Raw genomic sequence first — 13,925 nt, forward strand, 5'->3', positions numbered from 1 at the left:
TTTCTTTCCTAATGTTCATGTTAGTATCATGTTAGGGCTAAAGCTTTGATTTTTAATGTTTAGTGACATGCTAGGGTTTGTTATTAATCTTGTTAGTATCATGCCTAGAATCTTGCTATTGTTATGCTTTAACATGATTATAATTATTAATATTATGATTATGATTATTAACATGATTATTATGATTTTTATTGTTATAATTATCATTATTATTGTTATGATTATTATTATTATTATTTTGATGATAATTATGTTGCTTGATTATTATTATTGTTATTGCTTTATCACACCTTTTATGCATGTTTAAAGGGAATTGGTACTTGAAATCACGCTTAATAAGATAATTAATAATCTTGTTTAGGGTTATTTTGATTATGATTCAAATGATCGCCAATAATAGATTTGTTTGAGCATTAATATTCAACCAACATAGTTAAACAGGTTTAGGGTAAATCTATTGATTGCATGTTAGTCAGAAAGCGCATATGAATACGAGCAGAATAAAGTAGAGGCCTGTTATTAAGGTAGGTTCAATCTCTTTTAGGTTGGATTTGTACCTTCATCCCCGAACATCCAGTCATGCTTCCAGACCTATTGGAGTTACCGATCTCCTGGTTTGTTAAGGGGTGTTACCTTCACCCTGTGAACGGTTTACAAGTTCCTAAAACTTGTTGGCGACTCTTTTGCTCTAGCTTCTTTCCCTTTGGACGCCAGCGTACTTAAGTGTATGATCATAGTGGGGTTCAAGTTTGGGGTACTGCTTGAAATATTCCCTACAGTTTTTGGCAACTCTACTGGGGAGGATTTCTATTTTATTTCCTTAAATTTATTTCTGCAATGATTTAGAATGAGTGGATGAGACTCGAAAAGTTCTAAGTATTTCATGTGCGTAATTTTGATTAAAATTATTGTCATATGCATAAAAAGATCTCATTGGAAAGACCATCCGTAATGAGTTAAAACACAGGATTTTTACACGTAGGAAATTTGAGGAATGTCTTTCACAACTAGGATCGAAATAATGCTGCAAAAAACTGGAAATTTTGTCGAACACAGAAAGCTGCTGAGGCATGTAGGAACTAGCGTCTAGAAAACAGAGCATGTCGCCAATGATATGGCTCTGTCGCTAGGCGACAGAGCTATATTGTGGCGACGGACTCTATTGGCTGGCGCTGCGTTCTTCCAATACCGATCCAGAAATATAAGTTCTAATTTTGACTAATTCTAGCACTGTTTGCTCGATTCTACTTCCTGATTGAGTTTTTCTCACTTTTCTGAAACCCTTATATTTTCTACATATGGACATAACCCTCTGGGAATTCATGCTCCATCTACCTAATTGAACGCTCTGTGCAACAAAGGGTACATCCGAGAATATTGAATTCACCAAACCATGGAAGCGAGTTTTTAACTCGCGGGCCCCATCCACTCGCGCCAACCCTTCAAAAGGTAAGGCTTCCGCGCGGTGCACCCGGACTCATAACCATGGACCCTCTTTGACTAACCCATGTCCCGAACTTTAGAGAACTAGAGCCATGGTTAGGTTGCAAACTCATTGCATCATATTGTGCCTAGCTACTTGACTAATTGTGCATTCCTTGTTGTGCATACTCTATATGTTTTTCTTAACCGTATGTTTGACTTGTGTTTCAGCTTTAATCAACTGATTAATGACTAAAAGGACTTTTTCTAATTAATTAATTAATTAATTAATTTGAGTAATTAAAGTCTAATAAGTTAATCAGAATTGACTTAGTACAACTTTAGGCATGTCCCGTAGAGTTAAAACACTAAAAGCAGCCCCTGGTTAATGATCCATTAATGGCGCCACTATTTGGGTTGCAGCTCCACAATCTATTGTGCAACGCCGAGTGACAACTCTATCGTCTGCCGCTGCACTGCAGTGTGCGGCGACAGTCATGTTGCTTTGGCGACAGTTCAGCATTTTGCTCGAGTCATCACGACGAGTTTAATTCCACAGTTTGCTAATTAGTTCGATTATTTTGTTATTAACAGTACCCGTGTTAAGTCCTTATTTGAGTCTAGTCACATAGTCTAGCCACATGGTCTTACACAAGAGTCTTAACATGTCACCTACACTCACTAGTCACACTTTGTGTTTATGTCACCATGACCATGTCTTAGGTTCATGCATGAGTTGGTTTTTTTCCGTCATTTGAGTTGGGGTCCTCTTTATTCCTAAGTTCTTCTATATATCCCCATCTACATGATTCTTTCATATCACAACCTTCATTCTTCCTATCTTCTTCCATCCATGCATGATGAATAGAGTTTGAGTCAAATAATTAACAGTAAATATCCCTAATTTCCCTTTCCACAGTACTTGTTCAAGGAGAGAAGGGTGATTAATCAAGGACAACACCTTTATTCAAGTTCAACTTTTTAATAAACCAAAGAGTCGGAAACGGAAAGCTAAGAAGATAATGGCAAGTCAAAAAGAAGTCAATGAACTTAAGAAGCAAATGGCTGACGTGACTGAGGTGTTGAAGGCTTTAACCCTCCAAATCAATGACCCTGTGAAGCAACAACAAATGGAGATCATGCAAGAGAGCTTGAGCAAGATATCCAATGACTATAAATTTCAGGGCATTAGCTCGCAAGGGGTCTTGGTGGACAAGGGGCTTCTTCCGCAGAAGTTCAATGCCACTGACATCCCTAAGTTCAAGGCAACAGGATTTGAAACTATAATGAACATCAAAGGGATTGATAGGAAAGTATTTCATTCCTTGTTTTCTTTATCTCTTGAAGTCGTTTGTCAACAATGGTTCTTTTCTCTCGATAAAGAGAAAACTTCTACTTGGGATGTTATTGTAAGCGCTTTCATTGATAGATATAAGTGTAATATTCAAGTCAAAACCCGATTATAGACAACTTGAGATGTAAGACAAAAAGAGAATGAAGGCTTAATTACTTCTTTCTTTAATAAGTGGAGGGAAACTTCCGCTAAGATGATCGAGGTGCCCTCCAAAAAAGAATCTATGAGGATGTTTATCAAGAACCTCCAAGAGAAGTATTCGAAGCATTCAAAATATCAACATAATTTGAATACTTTCAAGGCCGTCTATGATATCGATATTGAAATCGAAGATGACCTCGCAAAGCAAAAAGCTACTAACAATAGTAACCACAGTGGCTGGAAAGGAAAGAAGAATGACAATCCTTCTTCTTCCGAAAATGCCCATTCTAGTAACAGTGTTAGTACCTTTGACCATAACGGTGTCTTAACTATGGATAATCAAGGATATAACAAAAACCCAAGAGAGAGTTCACACCCATTGGAATGACCTACAATGTTGCTTTCGATCGTCTCTATGATCGAGGATTAATCAAACCTATTGGCCCTACCGAGGATCTAACGCTAGAAAAGCGATCTTCAAGATGGGATCCCAATTCTTATTGCAAGTACCATCAAGGAAATAGACATAACACATATGAATGCTACAGGTTTCAAAATCTCATTTAAGATCTCATAGAAGCAAACAAGATCTCATTGCCTCTAATTAGCGAAAAGACTGGGTGATGATGAAGTAAACAACACAAGACAAGAGGCGAACTTCAACGACAAGATTTCGTGACCTCTCTATTTTCTTTTTCTTTTATTTATCCCTTCCCCAATAAGTCTAGAAAAGGCACTTTTTTTTATCTTTTCCCCTAGATTTATTTTGTAGGACCATTATTTTTTCCCTTTAATAAAAATGAGCATTTATTTTCTTACATATGATCATTGCATTACATTGCATTAAAATAAAAAAATAAAAAATAAAAAAAAAAACGCCGAATTAAGCACAAGGTATACCAATGATTTAAGGCACCACTTGTAGCCACATCATATCAACTTTAACCCTTCAAATATGCAATCCTTTTTTGGTAAACCACTTTGAGCCTCGTCTAATGATAGACCCTTCATTTTTCAACCCATATCTACCTAACTTTGGGATAGGATGGTGTGCAACTTATGCAATTTTAAATTTGATAAAAAGCTTAAGTGACTCCAAAAGATTAAAATAAGAAAAATAAATAAAAGTGTACAAAAGGGCAACTGTTCCAATGTCTTTGACATGAACATGTCTTTGATATGAAACGTCTCAGATTGCGTCTCTTATCGGGTGCTCGGTACCGTGCGTGAGAAACATGAATGCCAAGTGAGTGATAGACCGCATGATCGGGATTGCCCACACTTATAAAAATAAAAAATGTAAAAGAAAAAAAAGAGAGCAAAAATATAAAAAAAAACAAAGAGCTCAAAAGTGAGAAGCCTCAAGAATAAAAATATAAAGATTCAAAAGCAAGGTTGCACACCTTGGGGGCTTATATAGGGTCTTGAGCTTTTATCCCTTTCTTCTTCCACCTTTATCCTAACCACTTTACAACCCTTAAAAAGACCTTTTTGAGGTATACACACACTTGTGCGAAGTTCGGCTAGAGCTACGTTCAGCCTGATTCCTAACGGATATGTAGGCAACCTCACATCGAGGTGCGGCCGTAATAAAAATGCATTCATATTTACGTTCATAATTGATCATATAAAGGGGATCTCCTATGCTCATCCTTATTCACTTAGAGCTAGACTTGGGGGCTTGATCCTTGCATTATTAGCCTACCTAGCCTAAGAGTCACCACCATTTGACAATTTTCAATATATATTTTTCCACACACTTAGCCCTTGCGGCCTAACCCTAGTGTCACTTTCACACACTGCACGGATACATGACCAAATGATAATTCCCTTAGGAACCTTTTGTCATGAAATCTTAACACAATGCTGAAACATGCCTTGTCATATCAAGATCAATCATCATGATATTACATCACAAAGTATGAAGTACTTAGCCTCCGCGCCTAATTTACCTAAATACTTTCATTATCGAGTCAACTAGGATAGTCTAAGATGTTACAATCCTTGTACTATGAGAGACAACGTTAACGGATTAAACTCATTCAACATGCACCTTCAAAAACTTCGCTTCTTTCTTTTTTCGCGTCTTTCTTTTTCGGGAGAAAGTTGGTACTCTCAACAAAAATAACAGAAAATTTTTGCTTTTTTGCATTTTTCGAGTCACACGATCACATTACAATGCACACACGAGTCATGCACACATTGAGTCATGTCGTGTTATCACATTGAGTCAACACTATGCACACAAGAGTCACACGAAGTGAGTCATCATTAAGTCAAGTTTATACCTTGAGTCGTGTTTAGTCAATGAGTCAAGCAACACTAAGTCTTAGGTCAACCCTAATTACATGAGCAAAGTCCTATAGTCCAAAATGTAAATGCAGGTACACTAAGTCCCAGATGGACGGGTAAGCTTTACAGAAGGTTTGAAGCAAAAGGACGCAAGCAACTTAGCAAATCAACTAAATCCAGCTTGATTACAAAAATATCTGATTGTCAATCATCCTGACGGCGGTCATATTAATTGATTGGGTTCCTTGGTACGCCAGTTAGCCACTATAATCAAATTCTTATGATTAATAGTCGGCTTGATTACAATCGCAGTAAGTGATTGACCCGACGATAATCGTCTCACTTAGCTTAAGCGCCTAAGCATTGGCTCATTACAAGCACCAACGCATCGGTTCAAAAGCAAGCACTTATACAACAATTTTTCCAAGATTGGATTGTCATCCCTAATTGACAATATTTCCAAATATGGATTGTCGCGCATCTTCTTCAACGACAATTTTTCCAAGATTGGATTGTCATCTCTGGCAAAGTTTCCAAGCATGGATTGTCATGCTCCTTTTCTGTTTGGCAATTTTTCCAAGTTCCGATAGTCATATCTGGCAAGTTTTTCGAGATTGGATTGTCATACACAAGTTCCCTATGGAAAAATTTTCCAAAGGATTGTCGTAGGCCTCTACTCATCATAAATTTCGGCAAAGGTTCCTCAACATGGATTGTCATTCATTTCAGTAAGTGGAAAATTTTCTCGAAGTGGATTGTCGGTCGACTTTTTTTTGGCAAATGTTCCAAGACGCGGATTGTCAATTGTTGCAATATTTTCTTAAAAGGATTGTCGCATAGCATTGGCAAATTTTCAAGGTGGATTTCTTTCAAGAGTTATATTCCAAGATGTGGATTGTCAATCGTAGCAAAGTTCTTATGACAAATTGTTACGAAGCATTGTCAACTTTTCCCTAAATTGGATTTTGGCAAATTTTTTGAGATACGGATTGTCGCTTCATCGTGGCAACATTTCCAAGGATGGATTGTTACGAAGCATTGACAACTTTCCCTAAATCGGATTGTCATACATCATGCAAGAATTGTGTTGGCAACTATTCCCAAAGGAAAGAGGATTGTAATCACCCAAAGCATCAATAGAAAAATTCAAGTAGCATTAAGGATCAACAAGCAGTGGTCTTTCAAAGTCAATCACGGCAGAATTTGAGGCAGTTACAGGCGTAGCAGTCTTCAAGCGGTATTCTCTAGCTTGCGGAACATCGTCAAAACAAACAGCTGGATGGTGTTCCCTAGCTTGTGGAAGGTTGTCAACAACAGAAAATGCAACAAATCGGTTACCCTCAGAGACGTGTGCTTGACAGTGCAAGATACACGTTTCTTAACTCTTTTATCTGTTTTAACTAATGCAAGTTTGTAGGTATTGGCATTACAAGAATGATTTAGGATCGCAGAACATTATGAATCATTCTCCGTCCCTATCGATACTTTGACTTTTGTTTTCGAAACTTGCGTTTCTCCAAACTCAGTCAAAGTGGGGACTTCTGTAGACACCTATTCGTGTCTCTCCAAAACCAAACCCAGTGATGAGTACCTTTCACATCGAATCATAATCGAATGAAGTGAAAGTGTGGAAAGTCTAGTGTTGCGGTTAGTTTTTAATTCTTTTCTTTCTTTCTGTTTTTGAAAACCTATTTTATGAAAACAACCAATATAGTTTAGTTTGGTCCATGGCAAGGGTCCAATAATGGTTTAGTTGGGTTGGGTTCAAAAAGAGCTTTCCAAAGATATATTATAAGCCCAATTCCGATGAATAATGAGGAAGTTATGGCCAAATTACTGAACTGGGCCCGGTTTGATTGTTATATGCTGCCCAATGATCTAGAGGAGGGCCTATTATTGATTTATCATTCCTAATGCGATTAGGTTTGATTATAGTCGTCTAGAATCTTCTAGAAGGTTCTTTTGAATCCTAATTTGATTAGCATTGATAAATTGACTTTTAAGAGTTTTATTTAGAATAAATGAAGTGTTTAGGAAATTACAGTTTTACCCCCTCGTACGCTTAAATTTTATCAAAATAAGAAAACGCGTGGAAAAACTGATTGCAACGCCGTACGACACGTTTGTCTCCTGGCAACAACTCTGGCGTCTGGCGACAGGCGCGTGTTTAGCGACAGCGTCGTGTTTTATTCTTTTCGAAACTCTGATTCATTTTTTATCATATACGGCTGATTTTCTCTATAAATAGCCTCCTAAAACCTCCGTTTTCAATGTTTTTTTTTATCATATACGGCTGATTTTCTCTATACAGCTGATTTTCTCTATAAATTGCAAATTCCTAATATCAAGTATGATTAAAAGAATGCTTCCTATTTTCTTTCCAGTTCATGTTAGTATCATGTTAGGGCTAAAGCTTTGATTTTTAATGTTTAATGACATGCTAGGGTTTGTTATTAATCTTGTTAGTATCATGCCTAGGATCTTGCTATTGTTATGCTTTAACATGATTATGATTATTATTATTATGATTATGATTATTAACATGATTATTATGATTGTTATTGTTATAATGTTCATTATTATTGTTATGATTATTATTATTATTATTATTATTATTATTATTATTATTATTATTATTATTATTATTATTATTAATATTTTGATGATTATTATTATTGTTATTGCTTGATCACACCTTTTATGCATATTTAAAGGGAATTGGTACTAGTAATCACGCTTAATAAGATAATTAATAATCTTGTTTAGGGTTAATTTGATTATGATTCAAGTGATCGCCAATAATAGATTTGTTTGTGCATTAATATTCAACCAACATAGTTAAACAGGTTTAGGGTAAATATATTGATTGCATGTTAGTCAGAAAGCGCACATGAATACGAGCAGAATAAAGTAGAGGCCTATTATTAGGGCAGGTTCAATCTCTTTTATGTTGGATTTGTACCCTCATCCCCGAATTTTCTGTCATGGTTCCAAACCTATTGGAGTTAACGATCTCCTGGATCGTTAAGGGGTGTAACTTTCACCCTATGAACGGTTTACAAGTTCCTAAAACTTGTTGGTGACTCTTTTTCTCTAGCTTCTTTCCCTTTGGACGCCAGCGTACTTAAGTGTATGATCACAATGGGGTTCAAGTTTGGGGTAATGCTTGAAATATTCCCTACAATAGTCCATGATGCATGACGCAAAAGTCAACCTTGAGGATAGTTTCAGAGCAGGCCGAATGAGGACATGACCAAGGGACCCCTTAGCCAGTTCACCAGGGGGATCCAGGTGGGAATAACAGGTACCCGGAGCCCCCCTCTAAATTCTAGCTTGACCTTGAAATAGTCAAGCTGATCAACATGGTCCGGGTGAATTGGGGGGCGAGTCGGCCGCTGATCCCCTCGTCCAAGTTGAACGGGAGAGCAGTTGAAATTGTTCATCTTTTTGTTGAACTCCTTGTCTCCCATCTTTATGATGTAAAACCTATACTTCCAATCACGCCACTTGGACGGCTCATGCATGCACACCATGTACTCTGGCCGGGTGCTTAAAATAAACCACCCGTCCGAGTCGGCGTCCATCTTCACCATGTTGTGCATGGCGCAGAAGACTAAAGAGTTAGGGGTGAAGCCCATCCTTAGACAAGTCACCAAGTATCCAAAAATGTTGGCCCGGCTATTCGATGCAAGCTGGACCAAAGCAATCTAATATTCGTCAAGCAGCTCTTGGACCAATGGGTGAAGATGGAAGCAGAGGCCAACCTCAAGGGCCGCCCTATACACATTAAAGCCTCGTCGGATGATCCTAGGATCGTTTGAGGAAGCAAAAAACCAAGAGGTCCAAGGAGGACTTATCTGAAAGCCCTCCCCCAGCATGAGGAACTTCCTCCATTCCTCAAACCGCTCGTTGAGGTACTTACGGCTTCTTCCCCAATCATACAGCCGTAGGGGATGTTGAAATCATTTTCTTCTTCCTCTGTCTCGACGGCAGTATTTTTAGCCTGATGTTCTGCCGGCTGAGGTTCAGGGGCCCTCGCCGAACCAAATTCTTGGGACAAGACCTTGTCCAGCTCATCCACCTCAGCGGAACTCCCTCCAACCGAGCCCTGCCTTAGCTCGACTAGTCCTAAATCCTCGGGCACTAAAGGGGCCTTACCCTTATCCTTTTTCCCATCCCTAGAATTGTGATTTCCAGATGGAGCGGAACGGAGGGAGTCGGTTGGCTAGGCAATTACTATACCGGTCCTAGGTCTTGCCGACCTGAGAGCTTAAGAAAGGGGGGAGCAAGAGTTTGCCCGGCCACCACAGAAGGGCCTGGCTGATTTTTGTATTGTGTGCCAGCGGCCGTGGAGGTCTGTGGCCAACTTTGGAAAAATTGAATACGGTGGTGGTGCAATGATTGCTCGGGTCGATTTTGGTCAGATAGACCTGTGACAATTCAAGGAGGAGAGCGGGGCAAAGAAGTCATTAACTCTTCCGCTCCAAGGATCGAGTTAGCAAATAAAGCGCGGGATACATTTGGACCCCTCCTTGAAGTGGAGGTGCCTATTTAATTCTGGCATTCTTTAAAAGAGGTGGTCACTTCAACCACCGAGCATGCACTACCATCAATAGTAGTGGTGGTGTTTGTGTTTTTGTTTGAGGTGTTGGTCTCCAAGTCCGTGTTGTTCAGATCATAGAAGGCCAAAGGTTGAACAAGAGTGCCATCAGGATTTCTAGCAGCATGAAGGTCTTGCGTTTGCCTCGTACGCGCCATGTTCGGCTACAGGGACACAGAAGAATAGATGGGGGTAAGTTGGTACGCACTAGAAATGGACCCACTCCATAAAGACGTGGACTTGTCCCCGTCCACTCTAGATTCCTCAGTCCCAGGCGAACAAACGGCCTCATGAGGAGAAATGGACGAGGTCGAGTGTTAATCCAGGATGTTTGAAAAAATTAAGCAAAAAATGAAAAGAAAATTAAAGAAGAAAGGATGAGTATTCGGTTACCTTCGTCAAAGTAGAAGGTTGAAAAACTTGAAAGGTGCTTGGTAGATCTTGGATGAAGAAAGGCTAGAAAACTCAAAGTCTTGAACGGAAAACTCGAGCTGGTGGCGGAGCTCTTGAAGATTATGGGAAGAAGTAACTTTCTCTTTCTAGAAGCACTGACTTCTCTCTAGAAAGCAAGAAAATCCAAAGTAAAAAATGAAGGTTAGGCAAAATTTGGAGGGGTAAAATGGTAAAAAGTTGTTCCCGCCTAAAGAATGCCAAAAGTAAAAATTCATAGAATTTAACCTAGAAGTCAAACAGTTAAAAATTTCCTTTTGACGGAATCCGTGTAAATGTCATGCCATTTATGACGGAATTCGAATGGGCATCATAAACACCCGTAACTCTCTGCACTTACCTCGCAAGTAGAACCACCTCCTTGGAAAGTGGAACACGGTTGGATGTCAGGGAAAAGTCCCTTCGGCCGCTATTAACCATCTGGCAACGCTTTTTGAAAACGCCAAGACAAATTAATCAAGGCATTTATACCAATTTAAGGCCATTCGGACCACTTTGTCCTAACAAAATGACTCAGCCAAGCTCCTAAGGAGTGTCAGGCTATTAGGACAAGGCTTTCAGCCTAACAAGGCGGACGGATGATCGTTTCCGGCTCCTACTAACAATTCGAAATGCTTTAACTGCGCCCAAGGTACTCAAACGAGTGAAGATCAGAGAAGGCGGCCCAGTTGGGACGAGCCACCCCCTCTGAGGGGAAAATGTTTAGGGTAAAAAATACCCCAAGTACGTGGTCCAATCCCCTGATGACACGTGGCCTAATAAATGGGCGACATGTGTCATCATATGAAGATGACACGTGCTAAGAGCAAGAGAGCACCTGAAATCAAATATGTCATAAAGGCCTCCTTACATCAGGAGGCCCAAAATACCATAAATGCCGCAAAGTGGCGCCCCCAGAGGACACGTGTCATTCTCTAATTGCACGGCCAATCAAGGGCCCTAAACTCTAGGTCACTTACCCTAAGATGCACAAATCCCCACCCTTATAAATACTCCAATCATTGATGATGGAAGGGGTGGATGGTGATATATCATTCAATAGATAGAGCACAAAAAGCTCCAACTTCTCACTACTTTCTCTCTCTACATTTATTCCGTTTTCGGTCACTAACTTGATCGTCGGAGGCGGATCTCCGATCACCGGAGATTCGTGTTTTGTAGGTGTCCGAGTTCCGTTGCCATTCAGAGCATGACCAATATCCCGAGGGATTCCAAAAAAACCCCAAAACAGTTTCTATAGGGAGTATTGTATTGAGGTTATAGGGTTACTAATGCAGAGTATTATTTTTGGGTTAAGATTTGATTACTTTTGGGAACTAGTTTTATTGCCCTAAGAGTCGAGATATTTATGAATCGAATTGTTATGTTATTTGGGAACATGTGCCAATATTGAGATATTATAAATTAATTTGTAAATGGTTATTTGATTGATGTATGAGATCAAAAGGTTAAGAATTATTGTTTTGTTCTAGGTTTGAGGGTCAGCGTTATATACTTTAGTCCTTGGCATGTGTTAAGAGGATGATAATCATGAGTTAAGAATTAGGTACAATCTTTATTTATATTTATATATGGTCCCCTATAGTGGGAATTGGCCGGTATGTGGTCTGGTTTAAGGTGTTTTCTGGTTATTGAGAGTATTCAAGTTTTTATACTTGTTGGTTTGTTATTTTAATTACCAATGTCTAAGGCTAGGTATAAAACAAAGAGTGTGGCACACTTGGTTAGATGAGTTAATTGAGCAGAGTATCATATTATTATTTTTGAGGTGCGATTTTATCAAGGTTAGTTATGTGGAATGTTGTATTTAGTTTGATATTTTGGTGAATGTAGTTTCGAACTACATAGTTAGTGAGGTAATTATATTATTAACTATTATATTAATTCTTTGTATATTTGATAAGTGGTGATTACTCAGCTTTTTGCTGACGTGTGTGTTGTTTTGTTGTGCTATTTGTGTTTGTGGCCATGTCTTTTTCTTATGGTGGTCCTACGACGATCTATTTTGGAATTTGTCCTTAATGGTGAGCAGTCAAGTTTGTCTAAGAAGGTTGAGCAGGTGATCGTAGCTAAAGGAGCTCAAGTGTTTCGATTAGTTTGTTTATAACGGGTTTGTAAGGGTTTTTTTATAGCTCACCTAGTTTATTGAGTTGTAATTTCAGGGATATTGTAAGTCTTAACACTTGACAGGTTTTTGAGTGTGGCAATAACACCTCTGATTTAGATGTATGCTTCCGCAATTTTAATAAAGGTTGTTTATTTTTTTGTTAATTCTTATTTATTATTAGTTAGTAAATCGGGGGTGTTACATAAAATGAGTGAGTAATTCAGAAAATTCATCGACATGCTTAGGCAACTTTATCTTTCCCTTGCCTTCACCAATGTTATTTCTAACTACGTACACGCCAAAATTTTCAATGAAGTTTGTAGTGGAAAAAGGAGTTTAGATGTTATTAGATGGTGAATCTCACTCAGAATTGTAGTGCCATAATCATGAATAAAATGTCACTCAAGTTGAAAAATCCGGACAATTTTTTCATCCCTTGTGCTATTTATATGATGCAAATTGATAATGATTTGTGTAACCTAGGGGCTGTGTTAGCCTTATGCAATATTCGATTTATCAAAGTCTTGAAACACTACTAAAATTTATGTTTTTTGCGACCGCCTTTACTGGTCGCAAAAAATAGCAAAAACGGTCACAATTCATAATTGCGACCGTCAACGGTCGTAAAGGGGTGGTCGTTATTTCCTTGGTCGCAAAAAAAAATTACTACTACTATTTGACAGTCACAGATTTATTGCGACCGTTTTTGTTATTTTCAACGACCGCAAGGGAAACGGTCGCAAATATTAATAATTGCGACCGGTAAAATAAATGGTCGCAATTTCGGAAATTAGCGACCGCTTTTGGCCGTCTCTAAAAGTTGAAAAAAAAAAACAAAAAAAAAAGAAATTACGCACCACCCCTGCTCTTCACAGCCACGCCCCCCACCACTTCTCACACCCAACTCCACCCACTGCCCCTTCCCAGCCAACCACCTTTACCCACCACACTGCACACCTTAAAACACCACCCAATCACCAGAAAACCCCAGCCAGCCACCACGGAAACCCCAGCCACCATGAAAACCCCAACCACCACGAAAACTAGCAAAAATCAACCCAAAACAAAGATAAAATCAAACCCAAAAAAGCCAAAAAAATCCAAACAAATTCAAACGAAAAAAAAAAGACAAAATTCCAATGAATAAAACATGGAAATTCGAATTAAAACATGGAATTTCCAATTAATAAAAAAACAGAGAAAATTCAAAGTAATTAACCACAAAATTGAAAATAAAACCATTATCAAACCATAATCAACCAAAAAAAATCAAATTCGAAATAAAATTAACAAAAATCAACCTAAAAATCGAAACGAAAATAAAACATACATAGTAACATTAACAAAAATAACAAAAATTAAACCCAAACATTAACCAGAAAATGAATCCCAAAATGAACAAAAATTAACATTCGAATACTGAAATTCGAACAAAAAATCAAAAAAAAATTCGAATAAAAACTCACACAAACAAGTATAAACACGATAACATACCTTAAACCTCGAGTTGACTTCGAATTTCACCTTAAATTTGGTTTAATAAGGCCAAATTTGACCTT

Source organism: Chenopodium quinoa, unplaced genomic scaffold (genome assembly GCF_001683475.1).
Source record: "Chenopodium quinoa cultivar QQ74 unplaced genomic scaffold, ASM168347v1, whole genome shotgun sequence".
Taxonomy (NCBI): domain Eukaryota; kingdom Viridiplantae; phylum Streptophyta; class Magnoliopsida; order Caryophyllales; family Amaranthaceae; genus Chenopodium; species Chenopodium quinoa.